Source organism: Oncorhynchus keta, chromosome 5, assembly GCF_023373465.1.
Source record: "Oncorhynchus keta strain PuntledgeMale-10-30-2019 chromosome 5, Oket_V2, whole genome shotgun sequence".
In the NCBI taxonomy this organism is placed as follows: domain Eukaryota; kingdom Metazoa; phylum Chordata; class Actinopteri; order Salmoniformes; family Salmonidae; genus Oncorhynchus; species Oncorhynchus keta.
The window spans coordinates 39,134,437-39,146,936 of NC_068425.1; the positions used below are offsets into that span (position 1 = coordinate 39,134,437).

The following is a 12,500-nucleotide window of genomic DNA, read 5'->3' on the forward strand; positions in this document are numbered from 1 at the left end:
TAGATGGTGGTGTGAGAGAAGCCTGCTAGTATAATAGATGGTGGTGTGAGAGAAGCCTGCTAGTATAATAGATGGTGGTGTGAGAGAAGCCTGCTAGTATAATAGATGGTGGTGTGAGAGAAGCCTGCTAGTATAATAGATGGTGGTGTGAGAGAAGCCTGCTAGTATAATAGATGGTGGTGTGAGAGAAGCCTGCTAGTAAAATAGATGGTGGTGTAGGAGAAGCCTGCTAGTAAAATAGATGGTGGTGTGAGAGAAGCCTGCTAGTAAAATAGATTGTGGTGTAGGAGAAGCCTGCTAGTAAAATAGATCGTGGTGTGAGAGAAGCCTGCTAGTAAAATAGATGGTGGTGTAGGAGAAGCCAGCTAGTATAATAGATCGTGGTGTGAGAGAAACCTGCTAGTAAAATAGATGGTGGTGTAAGAGAAGCCTGCTAGTAAAATAGATGGTGGTGTGAGAGAAGCCTGCTAGTAAAATAGATGGTAGTGTAAGAGAAGCCTGCTAGTAAAATAGATGGTGGTGTAGGAGAAGCCTGCTAGTAAAATAGATGTTGGTGTAGGAGAAGCCTGCTAGTAAAATAGATGGTGGTGTGAGAGAAGCCTGCTAGTATAATAGATGGTGGTGTGAGAGAAGCCTGCTAGTAAAATAGATGCTGGTGTAAGAGAAGCCTGCTAGTAAAATAGATGCTGGTGTGAGAGAAGCCTGCTAGTAAAATAGATGGTGGTGTGAGAGAAGCCTGCTAGTAAAATAGATGGTGGTGTAAGAGAAGCCTGCTAGTAAAATAGATGGTGGTGTGAGAGAAGCCTGCTAGTAAAATAGATGGTGGTGTGAGAGAAGCCTGCTAGTATAATAGATGGTGGTGTGAGAGAAGCCTGCTAGTAAAATAGATGGTGGTGTAAGAGAAGCCTGCTAGTAAAATAGATGGTGGTGTAGGAGAAGCCTGCTAGTAAAATAGATGGTGGTGTAAGAGAAGCCTGCTAGTAAAATAGATGGTAGTGTAAGAGAAGCCTGCTAGTAAAATAGATTGTGGTGTGAGAGAAGCCTGCTAGTAAAATAGATGGTGGTGTAGGAGAAGCCTGCTAGTAAAGTAGATGCTGGTGTAGGAGAAGCCTGCTAGTAAAATAGATGGTGGTGTAGGAGAAGCCTGCTAGTAAAATAGATTGTGGTGTGAGAGAAGCCTGCTAGTAAAATAGATGGTGGTGTGAGAGAAGCCTGCTAGTAAAATAGATGGTGGTGTAAGAGAAGCCTGCTAGTAAAATAGATCGTGGTGTGAGAGAAACCTGCTAGTAAAATAGATGGTGGTGTAAGAGAAGCCTGCTAGTAAAATAGATCGTGGTGTGAGAGAAGCCTGCTAGTAAAATAGATGGTGGTGTAAGAGAAGCCTGCTAGTAAAATAGATTGTGGTGTGAGAGAAGCCTGCTAGTATAATAGATGGTGGTGTAGGAGAAGCCTGCTAGTAAAATAGATGGTGGTGTGAGAGAAGCCTGCTAGTAAAATAGATCGTGGTGTGAGAGAAGCCTGCTAGTAAAATAGATGGTGGTGTAGGAGAAGCCTGCTAGTATAATAGATCGTGGTGTGAGAGAAACCTGCTAGTAAAATAGATGGTGGTGTAGGAGAAGCCTGCTAGTATAATAGATCGTGGTGTGAGAGAAACCTGCTAGTAAAATAGATGGTGGTGTAAGAGAAGCCTGCTAGTAAAATAGATCGTGGTGTGAGAGAAGCCTGCTAGTAAAATAGATGGTGGTGTAGGAGAAGCCTGCTAGTATAATAGATCGTGGTGTGAGAGAAACCTGCTAGTAAAATAGATGGTGGTGTAAGAGAAGCCTGCTAGTAAAATAGATCGTGGTGTGAGAGAAGCCTGCTAGTAAAATAGATGGTGGTGTAGGAGAAGCCTGCTAGTATAATAGATCGTGGTGTGAGAGAAGCCTGCTAGTAAAATAGATGGTAGTGTGAGAGAAGCCTGCTAGTAAAATAGATCGTGGTGTGAGAGAAGCCTGCTAGTAAAATAGATGGTGGTGTGAGAGAAGCCTGCTAGTATAATAGATCGTGGTGTGAGAGAAGCCTGCTAGTAAAATAGATGGTGGTGTAGGAGAAGCCTGCTATTATAATAGATCGTGGTGTGAGAGAAGCCTGCTAGTAAAATAGATCGTGGTGTGAGAGAAACCTGCTAGTAAAATAGATGGTGGTGTAAGAGAAGCCTGCTAGTAAAATAGATGGTGGTGTGAGAGAAGCCTGCTAGTAAAATAGATGGTGGTGTAGGAGAAGCCTGCTAGTAAAATAGATGGTGGTGTAGGAGAAGCCTGCTAGTAAAATAGATGGTGGTGTGAGAGAAGCCTGCTAGTATAATAGATGGTGGTGTGAGAGAAGCCTGCTAGTAAAATAGATGCTGGTGTAAGAGAAGCCTGCTAGTAAAATAGATGCTGGTGTGAGAGAAGCCTGCTAGTATAATAGATGGTGGTGTGAGAGAAGCCTGCTAGTAAAATAGATGGTGGTGTGAGAGAAGCCTGCTAGTAAAATAGATGGTGGTGTAAGAGAAGCCTGCTAGTAAAATAGATGGTGGTGTAGGAGAAGCCTGCTAGTAAAATAGATGGTGGTGTAAGAGAAGCCTGCTAGTAAAATAGATGGTAGTGTAAGAGAAGCCTGCTAGTAAAATAGATTGTGGTGTGAGAGAAGCCTGCTAGTAAAATAGATGGTGGTGTAGGAGAAGCCTGCTAGTAAAGTAGATGCTGGTGTAGGAGAAGCCTGCTAGTAAAATAGATGGTGGTGTAGTAAGTCGCTCTGGATAAGAGCGTCTGCTAAATGACTTAAATGTAAATGTAAATGTAAATGAGAAGCCTGCTAGTAAAATAGATCGTGGTGTGAGAGAAGCCTGCTAGTAAAATAGATGGTGGTGTGAGAGAAGCCTGCTAGTAAAATAGATGGTGGTGTGAGAGAAGCCTGCTAGTAAAATAGATGGTGGTGTAAGAGAAGCCTGCTAGTAAAATAGATCGTGGTGTGAGAGAAACCTGCTAGTAAAATAGATGGTGGTGTAAGAGAAGCCTGCTAGTAAAATAGATGGTGGTGTGAGAGAAGCCTGCTAGTAAAATAGATTGTGGTGTGAGAGAAGCCTGCTAGTAAAATAGATGGTGGTGTGAGAGAAGCCTGCTAGTAAAATAGATTGTGGTGTGAGAGAAGCCTGCTAGTAAAATAGATGGTGGTGTAGGAGAAGCCTGCTAGTATAATAGATCGTGGTGTGAGAGAAACCTGCTAGTAAAATAGATGGTGGTGTAGGAGAAGCCTGCTAGTATAATAGATCGTGGTGTGAGAGAAACCTGCTAGTAAAATAGATGGTGGTGTAAGAGAAGCCTGCTAGTAAAATAGATCGTGGTGTGAGAGAAGCCTGCTAGTAAAATAGATGGTGGTGTAGGAGAAGCCTGCTAGTATAATAGATCGTGGTGTGAGAGAAACCTGCTAGTAAAATAGATGGTGGTGTAAGAGAAGCCTGCTAGTAAAATAGATCGTGGTGTGAGAGAAGCCTGCTAGTAAAATAGATGGTGGTGTAGGAGAAGCCTGCTAGTATAATAGATCGTGGTGTGAGAGAAGCCTGCTAGTAAAATAGATGGTAGTGTGAGAGAAGCCTGCTAGTAAAATAGATCGTGGTGTGAGAGAAGCCTGCTAGTAAAATAGATGGTGGTGTGAGAGAAGCCTGCTAGTATAATAGATCGTGGTGTGAGAGAAGCCTGCTAGTAAAATAGATGGTGGTGTAGGAGAAGCCTGCTATTATAATAGATCGTGGTGTGAGAGAAGCCTGCTAGTAAAATAGATCGTGGTGTGAGAGGAGCCTGCTAGTAAAATAGATGGTAGTGTAGGAGAAGCCTGCTAGTAAAATAGATGGTGGTGTAGGAGAAGCCTGCTAGTAAAATAGATGGTGGTGTAGGAGAAGCCTGCTAGTAAAATAGATGGTGGTGTGAGAGAAGCCTGCTAGTAAAATAGATGGTGGTGTGAGAGAAGCCTGCTAGTAAAATAGATGGTGGTGTAGGAGAAGCCTGCTAGTAAAATAGATGGTGGTGTAGGAGAAGCCTGCTAGTAAAATAGATGGTGGTGTAGGAGAAGCCTGCTAGTATAATAGATCGTGGTGTGAGAGAAACCTGCTAGTAAAATAGATTGTGGTGTGAGAGAAGCCTGCTAGTAAAATAGATGGTAGTGTAAGAGAAGCCTGCTAGTAAAATAGATTGTGGTGTGAGAGAAGCCTGCTAGTAAAATAGATGGTGGTGTAGGATTAGCCTGCTAGTATACTAGATGGTAGTGTGAGAGAAGCCTGCTAGTAAAATAGATCGTGGTGTGAGAGAAACCTGCTAGTAAAATAGATGGCGGTGTAAGAGAAGCCTGCTAGTAAAATAGATCGTGGTGTGAGAGAAGCCTGCTAGTAAAATAGATCGTGGTGTGAGAGAAGCCTGCTAGTAAAATAGATGGTGGTGTAGGAGAAGCCTGCTAGTATAATAGATCGTGGTGTGAGAGAAGCCTGCTAGTAAAATAGATTGTGGTGTGAGAGAAGCCTGCTAGTAAAATAGATGGTGGTGTGAGAGAAGCCTGCTAGTAAAATAGATGGTGGTGTGAGAGAAGCCTGCTAGTAAAATAGATGGTGGTGTGAGAGAAGCCTGCTTGTAAAATAGATCGTGGTGTGAGAGAAGTCTGCTAGTAAAATAGATGGTGGTGTGAGAGAAGCCTGCTAGTAAAATAGATTGTGGTGTAGGAGAAGCCTGCTAGTAAAATAGATGGTGGTGTAGGAGAAGCCTGCTAGTAAAATAGATCGTGGTGTGAGAGAAGCCTGCTAGTAAAATAGATCGTGGTGTGAGAGAAGCCTGCTAGTAAAATAGATGGTGGTGTGAGAGAAGCCTGCTAGTAAAATAGATCGTGGTGTGAGAGAAGCCTGCTAGTATAATAGATGGTGGTGTGAGAGAAGCCTGCTAGTAAAATAGATCGTGGTGTGAGAGAAGCCTGCTAGTATAATAGATGGTGGTGTGAGAGAAGCCTGCTAGTAAAATAGATCGTGGTGTGAGAGAAGCCTGCTAGTAAAATAGATGGTGGTGTAGGAGAAGCCTGCTAGTAAAATAAATGGTGGTGTAGGAGAAGCCTGCTAGTAAAATTGATTGTGGTGTGAGAGAAGCCTGCTAGTAAAATAGATCGTGGTGTGAGAGAAGCCTGCTAGTAAAATAGATGGTGGTGTAGGAGAAGCCTGCTAGTAAAATAAATGGTGGTGTAGGAGAAGCCTGCTAGTAAAATAGATTGTGGTGTGAGAGAAGCCTGCTAGTATAATAGATAGTGGTGTGAGAGAAGCCTGCTAGTAAAATAGATAGTGGTGTGAGAGAAGCCTGCTAGTAAAATAAATGGTGGTGTAGGAGAAGCCTGCTAGTAAAATAAATGGTGGTGTAGGAGAAGCCTGCTAGTAAAATAGATTGTGGTGTGAGAGAAGCCTGCTAGTAAAATAGATGGTGGTGTAAGAGAAGCCTGCTAGTAAAATAGATGGTGGTGTGAGAGAAGCCTGCTAGTAAAATAGATGGTGGTGTAAGAGAAGCCTGCTAGTAAAATAGATGGTGGTGTGAGAGAAGCCTGCTAGTAAAATAGATGGTGATGCCGGTTGGCTGACTGGCTTATTGATTGACTGTATTGCTGTCCGGCTGACTGATTGGTTAGCTGGCTGGTTTGGCTGGCAAATTAGTTATTGGCTGTCTGACATGCTGGTTGGTTGGTTGACTGGCTGGATGGTTGGTTGACTGGCTGGTTGGTTGACTGGCTGGTTTGTTGGTTGACTGGCTGGTTGACTGGCTGGTTGGTTGACAGGCTGGTTGGTTGACTGGTTGACTGGCTGGTTGACTTACTGACCTGACTGGCTGGTTGGTTGACTGGCTGGCTGGTTGACTTACTGACTGGCTGGTTGACTGGCTGGCTGGTTGACTGGCTGGTTGGTTGACTGGCTGGTTGGTTGACTGGTTGGTTGGTTGACTGGCTGGCTGGTTGACTTACTGACTGGCTGACTGAATGGATGACTGGCTGACTTGCTTTGTATTAATTGTTCAATCTGGTCTGGTACTAACTCTCTCCCCCTCTCTCCCTCCTCTCCCCCTGCAGGGTAACCAGGAGGCCCCTCCCCCTCCAGACTCCAGGACTCAGCCGTACCCCTCCGCCCAATTTGCCCCCCCTCAGAACGGCCTGCCCGCTGAGTTCACCGCCTCACACCCTCACCCTGCGCCCCCCGACTACACAGGACAGCCCCCCGTCAGCGAACACACCCTCAACATGTACCCTACTTCACAGAACCACAGTGAACAGAGTGGACAGGACACCAGGATACAGACCGTCTCAGCCACAGCCACAGTAAGACATCTCTACTTCATTACAACATCTTGGATATATACTGTTACTGGCATACTGTATATTACTGTTATATATTACTGTTATATATTACTATTTTATACAACAGGTGGGTCTAATCCTGAATGCTGATTGGTTAGCACCGGCTAAATCTATAATGTTAAAATGCCCATTTATTCTGTTCCATCTGACTGCGCAATCCACTATCTCATCAGCCCAGCCAGGCAATTTATAAACTTGATCTCCACTATAAAAGTAATCCAGACATTATCTCCCATTTCTTTAAGACTAACATTTAGTTTTCAACAGTGGAGATTTATATCAACCTTGCTGTCTGTCTTTCTGACATTTACAACATTGTTTCAGTATTTAAATTCGATCTCCAGCTGTCGCATAGTAATGAACGTGACGGGAGTCGGGACGAGACCTGCAGGCAGGCAGCGCTTCTCAGCCCGTCGAAATCATGAATCAGATGGCATCATTTTTATGGAATAAACCTAAAACAAAGACATGGAAATGGAAAAAGGGGGTAAAACTAAATGAAGTGCTGCTAGTTTACAGTCTTTCCAGCTTCCGCTTGAGGTGGTTGTGTTACCTGTTGTTGTTGGCTAGCTCCTCTGAACAACAGTGTCCAGCTTCCGCTTGAAGTGGTTGTGTTAGCTGTTGTTGTTGGCTAGCTCCTCTGAACAACAGTGTCCAGCTTCCTCTTGAAGTGGTTGTGTTAGCTGTTGTTGTTGGCTAGCTCCTCTGAACAACAGTGTCCAGCTTCCTCTTGAAGTGGTTGTGTTAGCTGTTGTTGTTGACCTTCGTCCCAGTCTGAGGTCCTGAAAGCTCTGGAGCAGGTTTTCACCAAGGAACTTTCAGTACTTTGCTCCGTTCATCTTTGTCTCGATCCTAACGAGTCTACCAGTTCCTGCCGCTGAAAAACATCCCCACAGCATGATGTTGCCACCACCATGCTTCACTGTAGGGATGGTGCCAGGTTTCCTCCAGACGTGACACTTGGAATCCAGGCCAAAGAGTACTGGTTTCATCAGACCAGAGGTCTGAGAGTCTTTAGGTGCCTTTTGGCAAACATCAAGCGTACTGTGCTGTGCCTTTTACAGAGGAGTGGCTTCTGTCTGGCCATAAAGGCCTAATTGGTGGAGTGCTGTAGAGATGGTTGTCCTTCTGGAAGGTTCTCCCATCTCCACAGAGTAACTCTGGGGCTCTGTCAGAGTGACCATCGGGTTCTTGGTCACCTCCCTGACCAAGGCCCTTCTCCCCCTATTGCACAGTTTGGCTGGGAGGCCAGCTCTGGAAAGGTCTTGGTGGTTCCAAACTTCTTCACTTTAAGAATGACGGAGGCCATTGGGTTCTTGGGGACCTTCAATGTTGCAGACCTTTTTTTGGTACCCTTCCCCAGATCTGTGCCTCGACACAATCCTGTCTTGGAGCTCTAAGGACAATTCCTTCGACCTCATGGCTTGGTTTTTTGCTCTGACATACACTGTCAACTGTGGGACCTTTATATAGGTAGGTGTGTGCCTTTCCAAATCATGTCCAATCAATTGAATTTACCACAGGTGGACTCCAATCAAGCTGTAGAAGCATCTCAAGGATGATCAATGAAGTAGTACATTGATCTAAGTGGTGCATTGATCCACCGTCGTCCGGGCTTGGCCGGTGCAGGCCGTCATTGTAAATAAGATTTTGTTCTCAACTGACTGTTTTCGTTTGGTCATTATGGGGTATTGTGATGTCATTATGGGGTATTGTGATGTCATGATGAGGTATTGTGATGTCATTATGGGGTATTGTGATGTCATTATGAGGTACTGTGTGTAGATAGACAAGTCATTTTATTCATTTAATCCATATTAGAATAAGGAAGGCACCCTATTACTGTTATATAATACTTTTGTATACACCAGATCGTCTCGGCCATAGTAAGGTGTGTGTGTGTGTGTGTGTGTGTGTGTGTGTGTGTGTGTGTGTGTGTGTGTGTGTGTGTGTGTGTGTGTGTGTGTGTGTGTGTGTGTGTGTGTGTGTGTGTGTGTGTGTGTGTGTGTGTGTGTGTGTGTGTGTGTGTGTGTGTGCGTGTGTGTGTGTGTGCGCGTACACTATACCCTTCACAAGGATGCAGAATTGTACCTAGTGTACACTATACCCTTCACAAGGATGCAGATTTGGACATAGTGTACACTATACCCTTCACAGGGCTGCAGAATTGTGCCTAGTGTACACTATACCCTTCACAAGGATGCAGAATTGGACCTAGTGTACACTATACCCTTCACAAGGATGCAGATTTGTACCTAGTGTACACTATACCCTTCACAAGGTTGCAGAATTGGACCTAGTGTACACTATACCCTTCACAAGGATGCAGAGTTGGACCTAGTGTACACTATACCCTTCACAAGGATGCAGAATTGTACCTAGTGTACACTATACCCTTCACAAGGATGCAGAATTGGACCTAGTGTACACTATACCCTTAACAAGGATGCAGAATTGTACCTAGTGTACACTATACCCTTCACAAGGATGCAGAATTGTACCTAGTGATACCCTTCACAAGGATGCAGAATTGTACCTAGTGTACACTATACCCTTCACAAGGATGCAGAATTGTACCTAGTGTACACTATACCCTTCACAAGGATGCAGAATTGTACCTAGTGATACCCTTCACAAGGATGCAGAATTGTACCTAGTGTACACTATACCCTTCACAAGGATGCAGAATTGTACCTAGTGTACACTATACCCTTCACAAGGATGCAGATTTGGACATAGTGTACACTATACCCTTCACAAGGATGCAGAATTGTACCTAGTGTACACTATACCCTTCACAAGGATGCAGAATTGTACCTAGTGTACACTATACCCTTCACAGGGATGCAGATTTGGACATAGTGTACACTATACCCTTCACAGGGCTGCAGAATTGTGCCTAGTGTACACTATACCCTTCACAAGGATGCAGAATTGGACCTAGTGTACACTATACCCTTCACAAGGATGCAGAATTGGACCTAGTGTACACTATACCCTTCACAAGGATGCAGATTTGTACCTAGTGTACACTATACCCTTCACAAGGATGCAGATTTGGACCTAGTGTACACTATACCCTTCACAAGGATGCAGCTTTGGACCTAGTGTACACTATACCCTTCACAAGGATGCAGAATTGTACCTAGTGTACACTATACCCTTCACAAGGATGCAGATTTGTACCTAGTGTACACTATACCCTTCACAAGGATGCAGAATTGGACCTAGTGTACACTATACCCTTCACAAGGATGCAGAATTGTACCTAGTGTACACTATACCCTTCACAAGGATGCAGAATTGTACCTAGTGTACACTATACCCTTCACAAGGATGCAGATTTGTACCTAGTGTACACTATACCCTTCACAAGGATGCAGAATTGGACCTAGTGTACACTATACCCTTCACAAGGATGCAGATTTGTACCTAGTGTACACTATACCCTTCACAAGGATGCAGATTTGCACCTAGTGTACACTATACCCTTCACAAGGATGCAGAATTGTACCTAGTGTACACTATACCCTTCACAAGGATGCAGATTTGGACCTAGTGTACACTATACCCTTCACAAGGATGCAGAATTGGACCTAGTGTACACTATACCCTTCACAAGGATGCAGAATTGTACCTAGTGTACACTATACCCTTCACAAGGATGCAGAATTGTACCTAGTGTACACTATACCCTTCACAAGGATGCAGATTTGTACCTAGTGTACACTATACCCTTCACAAGGATGCAGAATTGGACCTAGTGTACACTATACCCTTCACAAGGATGCAGAGTTGGACCTAGTGTACACTATACCCTTCACAAGGATGCAGATTTGCACCTAGTGTACACTATACCCTTCACAAGGATGCAGATTTGGACCTAGTGTACACTATACCCTTCACAAGGATGCAGAATTGTACCTAGTGTACACTATACCCTTCACAAGGATGCAGATTTGTACCTAGTGTACACTATACCCTTCACAAGGATGCAGAATTGTACCTAGTGTACACTATACCCTTCACAAGGATGCAGATTTGTACCTAGTGTACACTATACCCTTCACAAGGATGCAGAATTGTACCTAGTGTACACTTTACCCTTCACAAGGCTGCAGAATTGTACCTAGTGTACACTATACCCTTCACAAGGATGCAGATTTGTACCTAGTGTACACTATACCCTTCACAAGGATGCAGAATTGTACCTAGTGTACACTATACCCTTCACAAGGATGCAGATTTGTACCTAGTGTACACTATACCCTTCACAAGGATGCAGATTTGTACCTAGTGTACACTATACCCTTCACAAGGCTGCAGAATTGTACCTAGTGTACACTATACCCTTCACAAGGATGCAGAATTGTACCTAGTGTACACTATACCCTTCACAAGGATGCAGATTTGTACCTAGTGTACACTATACCCTTCACAAGGATGCAGAATTGTACCTAGTGTACACTACACCCTTCACAAGGATGCAGATTTGTACCTAGTGTACACTATACCCTTCACAAGGATGCAGATTTGTACCTAGTGTACACTATACCCTTCACAAGGATGCAGAATTGTACCTAGTGTACACTATACCCTTCACAAGGATGCAGATTTGTACCTAGTGTACACTATACCCTTCACAAGGATGCAGAATTGTACCTAGTGTACACTACACCCTTCACAAGGATGCAGATTTGTACCTAGTGTACACTATACCCTTCACAAGGATGCAGAATTGGACCTAGTGTACACTATACCCTTCACAAGGATGCAGATTTGTACCTAGTGTACACTATACCCTTCACAAGGATGCAGAATTGTACCTAGTGTACACTATACCCTTCACAAGGATGCAGAATTGTACCTAGTGTACACTATACCCTTCACAAGGATGCAGAATTGTACCTAGTGTACACTATACCCTTCACAAGGATGCAGAATTGTACCTAGTGTACACTATACCCTTCACAAGGATGCAGAATTGTACCTAGTGTACACTATTCTCCTCAGAGCACCAGGTTATCCGAGGCCTTTACTGCAGGTCTCAAGCTGTGTTCTGATTCGTTGTTTCATTAATAGAATTCATCTGATGTTGAAAGCTGTTTTTTGGAATGCTTCCGTCTAGACACAAACATCCTGTGGTAGTCATTTGATTTATCATCCCTCTCTCTATCATAAATATGGATATTGCCATTCACCCAGAGTGCAATACAATCCAGTATTAGTTTGCATGGTAATGAGAAATATTTTCTCCCTCAAGCACTGAGAAAAAACGTTTAGTTTTTATTTTCTTGTCTTTTTAAAGTTGTTCCATGCATGTGTTATTAGTCTTTAGCTTGGAAGGAGAGAACTAGGAGAAGATAAGTGATGAAGGAGAACTAGAAGAGAAGTGATGAAGGAGAGAACTAGGAGAAGATAAGTGATGAAGGAGAACTAGGAGAAGAGAAGTAATGAAGGAGAACTAGGAGAAGAGAAGTGATGAAGGAGAACTAGGAGAAGATAAGTAATGAAGGAGAACTAGGAGAAGATAAGTGATGAAGGAGAACTAGGAGAAGAGAAGTGATGAAGGAGAACTAGGAGAAGAGAAGTGATGAAGGAGAGAACTAGGAGAAGAGAAGTGATGAAGGAGAACTAGGAGAAGATAAGTGATGAAGGAGAACTAGGAGAAGAGAAGTGATGAAGGAGAACTAGGAGAAGATAAGTGATGAAGGAGAACTAGGAGAAGAGAAGTGATGAAGGAGAGAACTAGGAGAAGATAAGTGATGAAGGAGAACTAAGAGAAGAGAAGTGATGAAGGAGAGAACTAGGAGAAGAGAAGTGATGAAGGAGAGAACTAGGAGAAGATAAGTGATGAAGGAGAGAACTAGGAGAAGATAAGTGATGAAGGAGAGAACTAGGAGAAGAGAAGTGATGAAGGAGAGAACTAGGAGAAGATAAGTGATGAAGGAGAGAACTAGGAGAAGAGAAGTGATGAAGGAGAGAACTAGGAGAAGAGAAGTGATGAAGGAGAACTAGGAGAAGAGAAGTGATGAAGGAGAGAACTAGGAGAAGATCAGTGATGAAGGAGAGAACTAGGAGAAGAGAAGTGATGAAGGAGAGAACTA

General features: G+C 43.6%; 1 pseudogene; it reads left to right on the forward strand.

Moving 5' to 3' along the window:
• The window catches only part of LOC127930333 (RNA binding protein fox-1 homolog 1-like), a 119,734-nt pseudogene that overhangs the window by 6,063 nt on the left and 101,171 nt on the right, over positions 1-12,500 (forward strand).